This window comes from Triturus cristatus, chromosome 1_2, assembly GCF_964204655.1.
Source record: "Triturus cristatus chromosome 1_2, aTriCri1.1, whole genome shotgun sequence".
Taxonomy (NCBI): domain Eukaryota; kingdom Metazoa; phylum Chordata; class Amphibia; order Caudata; family Salamandridae; genus Triturus; species Triturus cristatus.
Window position 1 is genome coordinate 17,687,545 of NC_140580.1, and position 17,499 is coordinate 17,705,043.

Sequence of the window (17,499 nt, forward strand, 5' to 3'; positions counted from 1 at the left end):
ACGAACCACAATGCCAGGGTCAGTTGGCACAGGGTGAGGAACAATTACAGGTGTGGTTTGCGGCTGAATGACTAGTGGAACTGGTGGATCTGGCTGAGGTACCAGCCGGTCGGGCTGATCCTTCTGCAATGGAAAACATTGCTTGTAATCCGCCAGCATAGTCGCTAGTCCTGTATGAGAGATGGTGGCAGATGGGCCATTTCTCTGGGACACGGGTCTGGCTGATAACCATATGAATGGTATTGATGATGTGGAGCCATTTAGCCCTGCTGATAATATTGCGGTATATCATGGTTGTCTTCATCCTCGTCGTCCTGACATTTCATATGCAGCTCCGATGAGCTGTAAGCTACACCACAAAGACCATTGACATCCTCATAAACATAGCTCTCCATTAGATGCGACAGGATTAAAGGAGAAACTTTACTGTATTCAGGCATGGTTAGACGCAGAAAAGTCTTGGTCACCCTGGTATCCTGAGCAACCCTCGACGGTGCAGATGTAACCGGCAAGAAAAATTCCATTGTCGACTGAGTCATCGTCGGCGGTGCCCTCATCGACAGTGCCCTCATCGATAACGGAAGTTCAACTGATGTGGTCGCCATCGACGGGACACTTGTCGGCGAGACAGTCTTCGCCAACGGAACCTTTGTCGACGGGAGGGCGTCGAAGATATCAACAATAATGAAGCTTTCACCTTCAACGGGCCTTTGGAAAGCGACACCCTCATAGACAACACAGAGCCAAGATTGCAGTCGTCATCACAGTTGCAGTCGACTATGGAGCCATCAATGTTACACTCAACTCGACAAGTGAGTAAACGTTGACGATGGTTTCTTATGAGAGTTTCGCCTCACAGGATCTGAAGAGGTGGCTCTTAGATCTTCGTCCTTTGTAGACAGCGTAGAGGGCAGAGATAACGCAGGTTCTGAGGAATGCTTAGCTCTTTTTTCTGTTTTAGAGCTCTTGGAGTCCTGTGACGGTTTATGGTGTTTCCTACCCTCTCCTGAGGAACTGTCCTTACATCTGTCCCTTTTATGAGATGTGGAGGACTTCTCACTCATCAGATGAAATGCTCTGGTGCTTAGTGGTTTGAAGCCACAGCAATAACCCTCCCTCTCTTTTCTTGAGGGTTTTAGATGAAAATGTGAGGCAGATCTTCCAGTCTCTCAACTCATGCTTTGGATGGAGGCAATAAATGCACTCTTTATGTGGTTCATCCACATGGACTCTTTTCTTGCCACAGGTCTTACATGGGCGGAAAATACCCCTCTTGTCAGACATGACGTCCAGATTGAAGAAATTCTAGAAGCTGAGAAAATACTGACTAGCACTCAGGGAGACTCCCTTCCACACAACACTCAGGGAACATCTGAGGGAATATGCCTCTGCTGGGAGTGTTCTAGAGGGTGCTGACAGCTGATTGGCTGTGATCCAACATTAGGTCCTTTTTTTAAAAGGACATAGATAGGCTATAATGGCCCTAAGCCATTTTATCAGTAGCCTATGAAATTAATTAAACACTGCTTGATTATTTTACAGTGGGACTCCAATTTCGATGACGGGGAATGATCAGGGCATGTGAATCTATGAAAGATACCCCAATACTGGCTAACCAATGCATCGTATATAACGTACAAACAAAATTAATTAATTTATCCAGTTTGTCTGAAGAAAACATGGAGGTCGTGTGCAATTCAGTGAGGCTTTCATTGGTCAGAAACAGCAGGACAGAAACAGGTATATACAGTAGAAGGTTTAGAAGTGCCAGGGTTTCCACTGTAATGCGAGCCGAACAGATGTGTATGTTGCTACAAGTACTAGAGGGTGGCGAGCAAGGCAAGAGGAGTCGAAAAACGAAGGGGCTTTAATTTGCAAGCATGTTTGTAGCATAAATGCAATTCAGATTTTTTAATTCACAAAATCAACAAAAAAAAATACCTAGTATCCTGAAAAATTGTTTGTGGTTTTAAAAACACGCCTTAATAACCACAAGGTTGGCATTCCTGTGCTCACTGTTTTTAGCAAACTGGTTATTGGCAGTCAGACACCGAAAGGGAGGGATTGTGGACTAAACAGGAAGAGCTCGCTTTTAAATTGGGCAGCTCTTACCTATACTTTCAGTTTATCCTAGCCTGCGATGCTAGGAAGAGTTGGCAAGTCAAAAATCGAAAAACATGACCAGCCTTTTCGAAACCCATGTGGGAAAAAAAAGTGTCTTTCCCCTACAGAGAAGAATGTCAAGCATACTGATGCCAATACAAAGATGCAGACAAGTCTGAAAAAAGTCAGCCCGCTAGTGAATTGGCATGCAAACATCTGGACGGAATAATAAGTCCAGGCCTATGTTTCGGGTCAATGGAAAACAGGTATGACATTTCAGTATGTAAATTCTGAGTAGTAAGCTTTTCATTAAGCCTAGATGATGATCTTTTTATGTTGTAAGAAAAAAGGTTGTGGTGATACAAGCGTACTCTATAAGATGGTGTGTACAGTCAAAACATTCAAGCATGTGGATTCTCAATAATAAGCAAACACCACTTAAAAGCACTGACACCGCTGAATGGATTTTTAAGAGTGTACCTTGCTGTCCAGGAGAAGGTTATCTGGTTTAATATCTCGGTGTGTAAATCCCAATTGATGAATGGAGTCAATTGCAAGGACTGTCTCTGCGACATAAAACTGTGTTTCTTCTTCACTCAGTGTGTCTTTCTTCATAAAAGAGTCATCATATCACCTGAAATCATACGTATACCAAAATAATTATTCCAAAATCCCTTCAACAGCAGTCCTAATGAAGTCTATGAGAACACAGAAGCAGTCACAAAGAACTCTTTTACATTAATGGGCCAGGAAAATGACAGTCTTATATTTTTTTACATTTTACTTTAAGTGAAATAGCTAAGTTATACACATGCACATTTTGATAACTACACAACAGGAAGTTATTCCAAAATATGAAATAAAAAAAAAAGAACAATTCTTCAAGCTTACAATTTAAAGAAACAGTATCAAACAGAGCGATACATTCTCAATTTCTTCCATATAACAATGAGAAATAGACTAAAACCATGGACTCGCAAAAACTATATAACGCAGCACAAGTATAAAGAGTAATCTACAAGGAAAGTAAGCTTAGAAGGTGGCAGAAGAACTCAAATGACAGCAAAGGATGTTTGCAGTAAGCAGGGAGGAAACTGGTGCGGATCGCTCTATTCCATCTAGTGACAAAGACACAAATGCTGGGAAGAAAGCAAGTGTAAGTACTGTAGTGTTTATATAGTTTTTCACAGCGTTTGGTCGTGAAGTGTTCAGATTTGCATGAGGTATGCCCTTTAGGAGTGCAAGGTTGATAAGGCTGTTATTTGCAGACTGATCTATATTGGAGGTGTTGGGTGAGGTGTATGAGATTTGGCAATGGGCTCTAAACATAGTGCTGTGGCATGCCAAGCTCAAGCATTAGGTGTTGCGGAGAACAGCTGCGGTTTCTGCATTCGGGCACCGACTCACCTAATGTCCAGCCATTTGCTCCAAAAACATTAGGTTTACTTGAGTTTCGATCTCTCGGCTGCCAAACTGTCGATCCAAGCCAGGATCTGAAAGCCAGGCAGTATTTTCAGCTTCCTGCACATGTTATGTCATGACTTAGGGCTTCTCCTTTTACAGCCCTTCAGTATCATAGGAGTGTTAGTTAATATCCAGTGTAGGCCAGTGAGACTGCAGAAGCCACTGCCTTGGGCACTGTGGGCTACATACCTGCGTGTGGCCAGATGTTCATCAACGGCAGTGGCTCCACCTTTTCCTAATCATCCCAGGTTGGGATTTGACAAGTAAGCCTTCCCCAACTAACCCCACTGTGAACAAGCATTTGCAATGCAATAGGTCTTGCATTAGTAAAAGTTTGAGTTTTTGGCGTAGCAAATATTAATGCAACATTACTAGCTTTAATTTTGTTAATGTAGACCTATAGAGTGTAGTGTGGTACAGTGAGGTGGTGTAGTATAGAGTAGAGGTAATTATTATAGAGTGTAGTGGAGTTGAGTAGTTTAGCGTGGAGTGGTGGGGAGTAAAGTGGAAGAAAGTTTATAGAGTGGGATTGTGTGTGCTTGTATTATGATTGGGATTGTGTGTGCTTGTATTTTGATAAAATATAGTAATATTATGTAGGAATGAACATATGAGAAATATAGTTTGGTGGTACTACATTTGCTGTACCAAAGTATTTATAATGTGTTTTGTTGTGCAAGGTGACTTTACTTGTAACTGCTTCTTTAGTTGCCTGTTTGGGCTTTAACCTCTTCAGCGCGGCGCGGATTTCCGCGCCACGCTGAAGATTCCATGTGCGGGCGGGGCCATGACGGAACGGTTCCGTCATGCGCACAGCGCAACCGACGTGCATGACGGAACCGTTCCGTCATGCGCGTCGAAGGGGTTAAGCAGTGCATATAAAACAAGCTTCACGTTCATTTCCCAGTTTATGGGATCAGTGTATCTGGTTTATGTGATTGTACCAACATCCCAAAATAGACTGCTAAAATATAGAGCCCATGATTGCAACTAGTGGTGCTGGGTAAGTTACTGCACTATTTGATATGCTGGCTTCAGGACCATGCACTACAACAGACTGTTTGGAATTAGTGGTATTGTACTACTTGTGTAATTTATTTTGCCTGAGTACTGTGGTAATCTACTTTGAGTTTGATTGTTACCGGCCCTCATGTTGTAAACTATTATCCCAATCTGTGAAATCTTGGCACATCCCTTTATCTGACGGTCAAGTGACTAAGGTTGCCTTATAATTTAGAGCACCTGGGATGAGCTATTGCTGAGTCTCCCGATGAAAAGCCATAACACAGTAACAGAGGTCAGTCCTCAGAGCGCGCTCAGTCCTTGCTCCCTTCTCAGCTCACATCCACCCATGCAGCCAGGCTGCAGAGCTGGGACTGCTGCGTGGAAACTGCCCACAAAGATGTTGCTTTTTCCAAACTGAGGAATGGAGGGGAGTGGAGAAGGGAGAGGCGAGGAGCCTGGAGAGGCCGCCAGAGGAATGTGTCTTACAGGCTGGGTCCTCGGGCTGCCAATGACAGGAGTCAGAGGGTGGAAACTGTGGGCTGGGCCGAGAGCTGGGAAAGCTGAGAGAGGAACGGAGAGGCATTGGGAGGAACACGGACTGCTCGCAGCCCTCACTCACAGCACTGAGCCCTCGCGGGCAGCAGACACCCGCCACTGAGTGCATAGGAGCACAGGGTGACACACACACACCGGGTGTAGAAACAGACTGTCTGCAGCTCACGCCCACTCTACAGAGACCTCACAGTAGCAAAAACATCCCTCGGTGAGTGTACAGGGGGCGGCTGTGCCTAGGGCCCTCACTGACTGCTCCCTGTGAGCCGTCACTCTGAGGGAGCAAATGTTCCTCAGTGAGTGCATAGGAGCACGGGCTGTGTCTAGGGCCCTCAATGACTGCTACCCACGAGCCCTCACTCTGCAGAAGCCTCGCGGGCAGCAAACATCCCTCGGTGAGTGTAGGGGGCGGATGTGCCTAGGGCACTTACTGACTGCTACCTATGAGTAGTCACTCACTGACCCTTTAAAAAAAGCGCAGTCTGTCCGCACTCTTTAAATAGCCATGCAGATAGGACAGCAAACACCCGTCACTGAGTGCACAGCGAGGCAGGGTGTTAACAGGGCCCTCACTGTCTGCTGCGGACAGTCTGTTTCTATGCACAAGAGTCGCAATGCTGCTCTCAGCCCTGGCATGGCCACTTCTGGCAGCAGATCCCGCCTGATACGGCAAGTAGACTGGAAGAGCCACATCTTGGCCTCCAAGTTGCAAACATCTGCGTTGACTGCTTGCCACCACACGCGGCATCTTATGGAGACTGTTACCCCATGAGGTTAAATGCATACAGTGCGCCAGAGCCGTCCTAACTCGGAAACAAATCCTCCTTCACTATAACCCTTGCATAGGCTGCAAATGTCCATGAAGATGGCTGCACGTAGGGGTAAATGTCAGAAAAAGAGCTGCAGACGCGACGTGTGGGAGCGGTGGGTGGGCCCGTGGGCTGCAGCAGGAATGAGGAGTGCAGTCAGTCTGCCTCTGCTCGGGCTTGGCTGACTTCCCCTCTCTGTGATATCTGGAGCATCAGGTTAGTCAGAAAGCTCCACGCGTGAAAGGTGCTCTCAGGTCTGGGGGCGCGTGAGTCACCTCTGAGAGAGCGGGGTATGGTCTGCTCGACCCTGAGCCACACCGATGCAGACTGACGAGCAGCCCCATCCCTGTGCGCACCAGAGGCGCTGAAATATCTCATCAGTGCACCTTCAGACCTGTGTTCTTTCTGGAAATGCATTTGAAAATTGTGCAGAGGAAGTTGCACGCGCTTGCTCGTGTGATGTATACACACTTTAAAAGTTTCACTGTAAAGAAGAATATCGCGGTAGATGGTTTAAAAACCTAGCAACAGCCGAAGGAAACGAGTGGTGCGCGCGAGCAGCCCACCTCTCTTTTCTTCTTTCATTTAGTTGCTTCCCTGTGAAATGGATCCAAAAAAGAAGAAGCTCACGAGTGGTGGGCGCGGGCGCAACAGCGAGCCATGTGGTTTCAATTATCGCGCCCGTGTCTGGGCACGATAATTGAAACCACATGGCAGCGGTGCGCGTAATAGACACCAATAATCCGTGGGCGGAGCAATGCGCCCGCCTTTGGCCAATTGCGTGCTGACTTTGATAAAGACACGCACGCAAAGGCCAATAGCGTGGGCCAAAAAGAAAAGCACACGCACCAGCGTGTGCGATTCCTAGGTCCGTTTTCAAACCCCGTACAAGAGGTCTCTCACTGCGCGAGCAGTGTTGCGCACTGCAATGCTAGGCGCGAGACCTAAAAACTGGAAATAATTGAGTGAAATGCAATACACACCACTCTCACTTCATATAATAAAAAGGTGTCAATCAGGAACCGGGTGAAGGCTGTAATACTGCTGCCAGTGAAAGATCCTTCTAGTTATGTGTTATCCCTGTGTGCTTCATGAGTTGTGCAACAGAGGTGCCCTGATGTGCGCTTTGTGCTTTATATGAAGCCCCTTGCCTAGTGATGTTTCCCTTTCATCTCATGTCATCCTCTACCATCTTGCTTTGTGTTTGTATTCAGCAGTTGCCTCCTGTGCGGTATTCATCTCCATTTCTAGTGCTGGTATCTTCATGTATAATAAATAATTGGCGGTTACAACTGATTCTGGTCTTTGCTGAGCGTTGCACTTCCACATCCTGCCACGCCTTACAAGCTGTTTAGCTCTGAGCCACTGCTGTCTGTCCTGCAGCGGCCTGAACCACTGAGACAAAGAGATGAGGTAGATCAAAGGTCCACAATAGCACAAATGATCACGTTGCTGTATCAGCCATGTGCCAACCTAACGTTTTTTCTCCTCTTTTTCCATCTTAATCTAATCTCTCTCTTTAGCTTACTTTTGCTCCCAGACCAGTCTCCCTATTTCTCTTTCATTTCACCCTAAATCTTGAAAGCTCCTCAACCAATTTCCTGGTATCCCTGTAGTGCAGCCACCAGTTCCCCTCTCCTTCTTTGTCTCTCTGATTGCTCTTTCCTGAGAACAAAACCTATTCCCGACAAACTGCCTTATCATTCCTGGCTGTTTCCCTTCAATGACAGACTTGATAGAAAAGTGAAAAGTAAAAATACCTGCTGGCATCTACATCACTCTCCCTTGTAAGAGGCTGTAAGCACTAACGTATCTATATGTCAAGTAATAGCCAATGTGAAAGGCTGGACAAAGGGAAGGACTGAGGGTGAGGCTTTTCATTCCCCTCTCAAGCCCTGCCCATTTCTTCTATGCGTCTCCTAATAGACAGAGTTCTGTATTTACTGTTCCTGATTGTGAGTGCATTCATGCTCAATGTATGTTCGTGTATAACCTATTTTAATGCACCTACTAAGCATATATGTTTGATTTGATTTTGTTGAAATGGTAGTTCTCTAAAATATTAAACATTTTCAGGATACAGTTGCAAAGTGTTGGGGACTATTAGGGACAGAAATGGTAAAGAAATACGTGGACACACAAGTGAGTTCGACTGCGCATGCAAGACCTGCAACAAGCACCCGCTAACAAAAATGTAATAAAGCTTTGGTTTTCTGCTGCCTGTAACCATATAGTGATAGCAAAGTGATGCGTCTGCAGTATCAAGGTACAAGCATCAACAAGACATAATGTAGACATTTTTGAAGTACTTTGTGGTTTACTGTCTGAAGACAGAAAGGTATGTAAATGTTTGACTTTAAAAGGTACACATCTTACACAAGAATACGAGGTTCATTCACGCAGAATATTTTTATTTTTCACTTTCCTCCAGTGCTCATCATACAGAGGTCTTAAAATGCAATGATTACTCTCCAATCAAAATAATTGTCTGGAACATCTTCGTAACAATGTTTGGACCACCTAGCTGCCACTTTTACACCGATCTCAGGAGCGACTGCTTAACCCGCTGAACTATCTTACTTGCTTGAAGTTGCACCAACAACCAAAATAGGGGCTATGTACAGGGACCCAAAGTCCGTGACAAGTACTAGAGCACCTTCCGGCACAACCTTTTTTTTTTGCTTATAATACCACATTTTTAGGTATTGCCTGCGTTGCAGCGCATGCGCTGCTCGCCTTGGCGAGATCTATAGTTGTTGGTTTTGTGTCGGGCTTCTTTGGAAGTGGGGTTTGTGACCGCCCTGTCTCCCTTAGGCCCCGCCCACCCGTACTGGAGATTTAGCTTGTGCACGGCGTTTCTTTTGCTCACGCACGGCATCTCTTCCAGACACGCGTGTTTATATTTGCATCACGCTTTCACTTTCAGTGAAAGCGTGATGCAAATATAAACAAGCAGCTTTCGTTGGCATAATGGCGACAGAGGCAGCATCATGGCGACGCGGTGGCATAAGAGGTCCGAGAGTGCATTATCAGTCACGCTGTCTACATGCGCCAGTCGGCTCTCTCATTGGGCATCTATTACGATTTCTTATCAATCACCCTGTTTACACGGCGCAGGAGCACTTAGGAGAGAGAGAGAGAGAGGGGGGGGGGGGGAGACAGGAAACGACACAAAGAAATTGGATTGCCATTCGAAACCGGGACAGACATCGCTGCTTGCGCATCCCCGGAGGAGCCCTTCCCCAGGCACACAGATTTGAGTCCTGGCTTGCCGTCTGTGACACCTTTTGCTCTTGCACATGCATCGGAGCGGGCTCTGCCCCGGAGTTGCTTCCTCGCATCACGTGGGATTTGCAACCATTCTCGGCCCCTTATTAAGTATTCGTGTAACATTAATAGTCATGAATATCTGCTATTAGGAGTCAAAGGCAAGCAGCCCTCTCTCTAAGACTGGAAGCTGCGCCAGGAGGGAGAGAGCAGCCAGCTGTCTGCACAGGAGCACACGGCGCAGGAGTGCTGAGCAAAGAGAGAGGGGGGACAGGAAACCACACAAAAACTTTCAATTGCCATAGTGCCAATATCGGCAACAGTTATCACAAAACACATAAGTACATAAATAAAACACACGACACTGTAATGTAAGTGGAGAAATATTGCTGCAGGTTTATTAGCATAACCAATATGCAAACATGGTGGGTTATCTTACGGGCGATCCCAGGGCAGGCCAGCCCCTATGCCGCCTGCCCGTCTGATAAGCCTAGAGTCACCATGGCAACGCCAAATGGTGTATACCAAATATTGGGAGGGGCTACCCCTCCCATCCGTGGACCCCCAGTCCACTTGCTTCACACGCCCCCCGTGATGGGTGGGCGGAGCATACATGGCAGCCCCCGGTTGCTCAGACCCACAACCGCCTGTCGGCTAACGGGGCGCCGTCGTTCTTCCAGGGGACACGCTAAAACATCCCTGGGTATCCTGGCTTAGCACCCCGCGGTGCTGCTGCATGATGTACCCCTTGGTATGTGCAGACCCTGGATCGCCCTGTAACTCCTCCTGCAACACAAAGTAAAATTGTTAGAAGACCTGGCCCCCCCCCTTTGTCCCTCCGGACGCCGGGTAAGCGGAGGGGCGGGCAAGGCGAACGAGCGGACAAGAGGTCGGGGAGGGGGCGGAGACAGTATATGTACCCCTGTCTCCTCCCCGCCCTCGCCGGAAGCAGCTATTTGCTGGGGTCTCCCCTGGACTAGCCCAGGGACTCGACCTCCCACCCCTGTGCCTTCCTGTGGCACTAAGGCGACCGCCCTCTAAGGGGCGGGCCGCTACGCAACACCCCCCCCCCGGGCAGCCTTACATAGTGCCAATATCGGCAACAGTTATCACAAAACACATAAGTACATAAATAAAACACACGACACTGTAATGTAAGTGGAGAAATATTGCTGCAGGTTTATTAGCATAACCAATATGCAAACATGGTGGGTTATCTTACGGGCGATCCCAGGGCAGGCCAGCCCCTATGCCGCCTGCCCGTCTGATAAGCCTAGAGTCACCATGGCAACGCCAAATGGTGTATACCAAATATTGGGAGGGGCTACCCCTCCCATCCGTGGACCCCCAGTCCACTTGCTTCACACGCCCCCCGTGATGGGTGGGCGGAGCATACATGGCAGCCCCCGGTTGCTCAGACCCACAACCGCCTGTCGGCTAACGGGGCGCCGTCGTTCTTCCAGGGGACACGCTAAAACATCCCTGGGTATCCTGGCTTAGCACCCCGCGGTGCTGCTGCATGATGTACCCCTTGGTATGTGCAGACCCTGGATCGCCCTGTAACTCCTCCTGCAACACAAAGTAAAATTGTTAGAAGACCTGGCCCCCCCCCTTTGTCCCTCCGGACGCCGGGTAAGCGGAGGGGCGGGCAAGGCGAACGAGCGGACAAGAGGTCGGGGAGGGGGCGGAGACAGTATATGTACCCCTGTCTCCTCCCCGCCCTCGCCGGAAGCAGCTATTTGCTGGGGTCTCCCCTGGACTAGCCCAGGGACTCGACCTCCCACCCCTGTGCCTTCCTGTGGCACTAAGGCGACCGCCCTCTAAGGGGCGGGCCGCTACGCAACACCCCCCCCCCGGGCAGCCTTACATAGTGCCAATATCGGCAACAGTTATCACAAAACACATAAGTACATAAATAAAACACACGACACTGTAATGTAAGTGGAGAAATATTGCTGCAGGTTTATTAGCATAACCAATATGCAAACATGGTGGGTTATCTTACGGGCGATCCCAGGGCAGGCCAGCCCCTATGCCGCCTGCCCGTCTGATAAGCCTAGAGTCACCATGGCAACGCCAAATGGTGTATACCAAATATTGGGAGGGGCTACCCCTCCCATCCGTGGACCCCCAGTCCACTTGCTTCACACGCCCCCCGTGATGGGTGGGCGGAGCATACATGGCAGCCCCCGGTTGCTCAGACCCACAACCGCCTGTCGGCTAACGGGGCGCCGTCGTTCTTCCAGGGGACACGCTAAAACATCCCTGGGTATCCTGGCTTAGCACCCCGCGGTGCTGCTGCATGATGTACCCCTTGGTATGTGCAGACCCTGGATCGCCCTGTAACTCCTCCTGCAACACAAAGTAAAATTGTTAGAAGACCTGGCCCCCCCCCTTTGTCCCTCCGGACGCCGGGTAAGCGGAGGGGCGGGCAAGGCGAACGAGCGGACAAGAGGTCGGGGAGGGGGCGGAGACAGTATATGTACCCCTGTCTCCTCCCCGCCCTCGCCGGAAGCAGCTATTTGCTGGGGTCTCCCCTGGACTAGCCCAGGGACTCGACCTCCCACCCCTGTGCCTTCCTGTGGCACTAAGGCGACCGCCCTCTAAGGGGCGGGCCGCTACGCAACACCCCCCCCCCGGGCAGCCTTACATAGTGCCAATATCGGCAACAGTTATCACAAAACACATAAGTACATAAATAAAACACACGACACTGTAATGTAAGTGGAGAAATATTGCTGCAGGTTTATTAGCATAACCAATATGCAAACATGGTGGGTTATCTTACGGGCGATCCCAGGGCAGGCCAGCCCCTATGCCGCCTGCCCGTCTGATAAGCCTAGAGTCACCATGGCAACGCCAAATGGTGTATACCAAATATTGGGAGGGGCTACCCCTCCCATCCGTGGACCCCCAGTCCACTTGCTTCACACGCCCCCCCGTGATGGGTGGGCGGAGCATACATGGCAGCCCCCGGTTGCTCAGACCCACAACCGCCTGTCGGCTAACGGGGCGCCGTCGTTCTTCCAGGGGACACGCTAAAACATCCCTGGGTATCCTGGCTTAGCACCCCGCGGTGCTGCTGCATGATGTACCCCTTGGTATGTGCAGACCCTGGATCGCCCTGTAACTCCTCCACAGCCTTGGGAGTGGCCACCGTCACTACCAGGGCCCCCCACCAAGGTAGACCTGTTTACTTACAACCTGCTGCAGCCCAAGCTTCCCCTAGGTCCAGTAGGAAAGGTCCATGCCTAAACTAGAGAGGTGCACCCCCTCTCCCTCCAAGCACCCTGTGGACTTGGCGTGTATAAGACCATGCCTGATGAAGCCAAGACCTCTTTGCTCTGCGCAACTGCGCATGGCTCCCGGTAGGCCTTTATACCTACAGCATACTGATACCGGGCTTCTCCCAGGTCCAGCCAAAACAAGACTACGCCCAACCGGGCCGGCGGCCAGCGTGCACCATCAGGACAGGTTCCCCGCCCTCGCCGGAAGCAGCTATTTGCTGGGGTCTCCCCTGGACTAGCCCAGGGACTCGACCTCCCACCCCTGTGCCTTCCTGTGGCACTAAGGCGGCCGCCCTCTAAGGGGCGGGCCGCTACGCAACCCCCCCCCCCCCCGGCAGCCTTACATTATAAACCTGGACAGACACCGCCGCTTGCACATCCCCGGAGGAGCCCTTCCCCAAGCACACATAGATTTGAGTCCTGGCTCGCCGTCTGTGACACCTTTTGCTCTTGCACACACAGCATAGCGCTTGGCTTTCTTCTGCCTTCTTGTACTTTTTTACACATTTTATACAAATATAATTTTGCTTTTATTTGTGGTTGCCTGACACTGTATATGTTAACTCAGTGCAGACAACTACCTAATGCTGTTGACTGTGTTGTGGTAGTTGTCAGTTACATCCGCAGCCCTTCGTGGTGGTATAGACTTACGTCATGTGTGTGGGCGGTTGTGCGTCTGCGAAGGCCTCCAAGATTCATTGTGTCACTTGCACACGGCTTTATATGTGTGAGTCGGCCCAGGGGCTGCCGCTCGGGTCGGGTGTCAACCTAGAAAGACGGAGTATATATCTGGGCCAGGGAAGCAGTTGTGTGACCCCGCCACAATTTAATTTAGTGTAGTGCATTCGGAGGCGTTCACTGCCTTCTGTGCACACTCGGGGCCCTGGCAGACGGTGCACACACATACTGGCGCGTGCAGTGGCGAGCTCCAGAACAATGCACAGATTTTATTCGACATTAACGCCATAGTATTGAGCTTATGTTTTATTCGCGTATAATGCCGGGAGGTTTGTTGTGTCTTGCCGTCAGCGAGAAGTTGCCTTTATGTTATCATAATTATGAACTATTTGCTATTGAATGTAAAATGCTCGTGGCCGCCAGTCCGCATCACTGACCCCTGGGAGGCAAAAACGCCTTCGTATTGTGCCTTTTATTTTTATGTCAAGAAGGGCATGTAAACACTCTGAAAAACGATTCACATATACAACAAAATTAATTAAAGGGCCCTGCTGCCTTGACGTTTCGTCCCTCAAAAGTAGCCCGATGTGTGTGCTTTTGTATGCTGAAGTTCTCATCACGCCTTGTGAGCGTACAGAACGCACCCCAGGCGGCACCGCGTCCTCCTGTCGCCTGCTCTCCCACCCTCTTATTTTCTCTCATTGTTGCCTTCTCTCCCTCCTGCCACGTCTTCCATTACATGCATTGCCCTTTTCTTCATCTCGTTCTACTTTCTGTTTGTTTGTACCATTCGCTCTCCCCTGCCTCGTTCTCTGGCATCTCTATCTCTCGCAGCTTTTTTTTTCATAGTTCCCTCCATTTCTTTCTCACCCAATCTTTCTGTCTCCATCTCTCTGTTTCTCCCTACCACTGTCTATTAATTTCTACTTCTTTTTTTCTTTTACTCATAATTTCCATTTCCTCTCCAGCTGTCTCTCTGTCTGCACATATTTCTTCTTCTGTGTATATTGTTCTTTCTTCTATGTGCTGTCTCCAGGCACGCAACACCCATTGGACTCACAGGGCTTAAGCCCCCCCCCCCCCCTCCCGTCGTGTGTGTGGCAGCCCGGGATGAGACAGCTTCCCGGCACCCACACAGCCGCACCCGAGCACTTCACAGGCCTTTAAAAGACCATTTGCATGTTAATGAGGCCTCGCTGTTGTTTCACCCCTTCTAAGAGCCCCTGCAGCTCCACTCTGCCTATGGCTTAAAAGATTCAGCCCCCCCCCGAAATTTTTCTTACCCCCCCCCCCCCCCCCCCCGAAATTTGGCTCTAGTTGCGTCTCTGGCTGTCTCGGTCTTGCTGTCCACCTCTCTCTCTCCGTCTTATTTAGCCCCCTCTTCTCCATTGTGTGTTTCCGCTCTCCCCGCACCCCCTCCTCTACCGGCCCCCCTCCCTCCTTCTGTACATGTTTCTTTTTGCATACCCTGGAGCTGTTAGTGCAAAACTGTGAATATTCTTCTGGGCCCCGAGCCAAAAGAAATTCAGGGGAAGCATTCCACCCCGTCAGCGTCAGCAAGGGGGGTAGGGGACCAGATAAGCCCCTACAGACACTAAGGAGGCGATAGGTCACCAGGGTCAAAGGGGAGCCAGCCTTTCCAGTGAAGCTACTGAAATACAGATTCCAGGTTGCCTTCGGGATAGATAGCGCCTCGTGAGCGCACAGAAGATGGGGGAGATTTGCATGCATGTAGACATCAGAGGAAATTCCGAGCAGCCGTTCCTTTGAAAGGAAACATCCGAGCACCTGCCAAGGTTGTGCCCACCGTGGCCCGTCCGTGCCCAGCCCCGCGGAGAAACCTCTGGATGTTTCTATCAGCGTCACCCCCAGTCAAACACCTCAAGAGCCCGTTCCTAAACCCGAGCGCGGCTGTGGGTCACCCACCTACTGCGTCATCATGGGGGCAGTGAGAAAAGGCCCTACACCCTCCCTGACACTGAGGTACAGTGCGACTCCCCCTCCCCTACATCATGTCATCATGGGGGCAGTGCTGCGCAGTGTCCCTGAGAGAAGGTTCTACACCCTGACACTGTGGTGCAGTGCGACTCCCCCCTCCTGCGTCTTCATGGGAGCAGTGCTGCGCAGTGTCCCTAGGAGAAGGCCCTACACCCTGACACTGTGGTGCAGTGCGACTCCCCCCTCCTGCGTCTTCATGGGAGCAGTGCTGCGCAGTGTCCCTAGGAGAAGGCCCTACACCCTGACACTGTGGTGCAGTGCGACTCCCCCCTCCCGAGTCATCATAGGGGCAGTGCTGCGCAGTGTCCCTCAGAGAAGGCCCTACACCCACAGCCCGTATTATGATACACTTTCCATTGGCATATACAGTCCCCATAGTGATACCATAATATTTATGTTCTTACAAAAACATTAATAAAGCCATTACCATGTACAATGCCAATAGCTCACACTCGTGTAAATGCGATGCAATAGATTTCGCACTTACAAAACTTTTAGCTATTAGCATTTTAAATTACAATGCCTTTTATTTATGTTTTACAAAAGAAAAACAAAAAAACAATGTCATTTACAATGTAAATAGCTCAAAACAATGTCAGTGCGAGACCTATTACATTGTAAATGCTTGTTTATATAGTGGTAAATGCTGCCCTACTGTCGTCTAAAAGCGCAGTAATTGACAGATGTTACGTCATTACTCAAATTATGGGACTCAATTTAACCTCTTTTAAAAGTTGTAAGCTGAGTCAGACTTACCGAAATATAAACCTATGACTTTCAGGGCACTCCATTTTGTCAGCCAAAAGCGTTATGCTCACTGAGACATCCTCTAAGAATAGTTTAATAATTTTAATAAATGATCCTATTATGACTTTTGTGTAGAGAGAAAATACCACCAAAATGCTCTGCCAGAGCAACAGATTTGATTCTTCTGCATTGACAGTGAACCAGGGAACTGTATGGTTTACAAATGCAATTACATCTGATAAAAAAGCACCTGGGTACAGTAATTGTCACTGAGTGACCATCTTCTCTGCTTACTGCAACCATAATGCTATGTTACTGCAACTGTTGCATACATCCCCCTCTGTTCTATTTCTGCAAACAGTCATGATAGCTGGATCACAGGTGGTTTTCCTACTGCCAGTCTGTAAGGCTAAACTGCCTTTTCACCTGAGCATACCTGCACTTCTGGTGCATTGAGGCGATTGAGTTCAAAATGTGATCAACAGCCCATGCACAATATGGACAATAAAACTGGCAAAATGAACAGCTGTGACCTATTTGGCCAGTAATTCTGGCAAGCACTTTTGACTGGATTTGCGATAAAACTAAACTACACTTAAAACACGTTTACAGATAATTTCCTTGGAAAAATAAATGAATGAATGCAGCATTCGTTTCCTTTTTTCTAAATGAAGTCAACTTCCTGCCTGATGCCTGCACATCTGTTGAACATTAAGCCTGCTTATCAAACCAATAAGTCTTTGAATGTTTCGTGACCATCTCTTCACAAATGCCTTTAAAAAATATAGCTATGACAATTCTCTAGGGACTAAGCATGGTCAGGCACTCTGGCCGTGTTCAACGGCTGCTGGTCATTAATGATATGTTATAGCAATTTATTGAGCGCATGAATACCAAAGGTGTCTTGGTGCTAGCAGTCCTGAGCAAATCAGCCCAGCCCTAGTTAATAAATAACCAGGCCATTAGTGTAGGCTGGGTCCTTACGCGGTTCATTAGGCTATTCCACAGTTTGATGGATCCTGATATTAAACTTCTGCCATCCCAGTTCGCCTTTCAGATTCTGGGAAGTAGCATGAGGATTGCCTCTTCCGAACAAAGAGGTCTGTTAGGGGAGTACCATTTCAAAGACTGCCTAAAAAACGGAGGGCCTATGTTGTGCAGCGCCCTTGAAATTGATACGGCTTCTTACCGGAAGCGAGTGCAGATTTTGAATGTCCTTAGCCACAGAATGGAATTTTGGAATGCCCAGGAGAAGTCTGGCCGCTGCATTCTGCACAGTTTGGAGCGTTTTCAAATATTTTTCCTGTGTATTTAAGTAGAGACCATTACAATAATCTAACTTAGATAAGACTGAGGAGGTAATTAAGATCTTTTTGCTATGGACAGGAATGTACATCGAGATTAAAACAAAAAGTGGAAGAGGTGATAACATTGACCTGTTGCACAAAGTTCAGTTTTTCATCAATTTTCACACCTACGTTTTAAGCCTTGGTCACTGGGATGGGTAAAGGGCCCAGTTCGTCCAGCCACCAGACTGGACACCAAATAGGGATGAGGTTTCCAAACAAGACAATCGCAGTCTTTCCTGA

At 48.7% G+C, this 17,499-nt stretch overlaps 1 pseudogene across 1 annotated transcript in view; it reads right to left on the bottom strand.

Annotated features, from left to right (window-relative positions):
* Window positions 1-17,499, bottom strand: part of LOC146866653 (serine/threonine-protein kinase 38-like) — a 659,816-nt pseudogene that overhangs the window by 468,463 nt on the left and 173,854 nt on the right. The window contains exon 8 of the transcript XR_014966481.1: window positions 2,584-2,737. The product of XR_014966481.1 is annotated as a serine/threonine-protein kinase 38-like (transcript). The remainder of the gene's footprint in view (window positions 1-2,583; window positions 2,738-17,499) is intronic.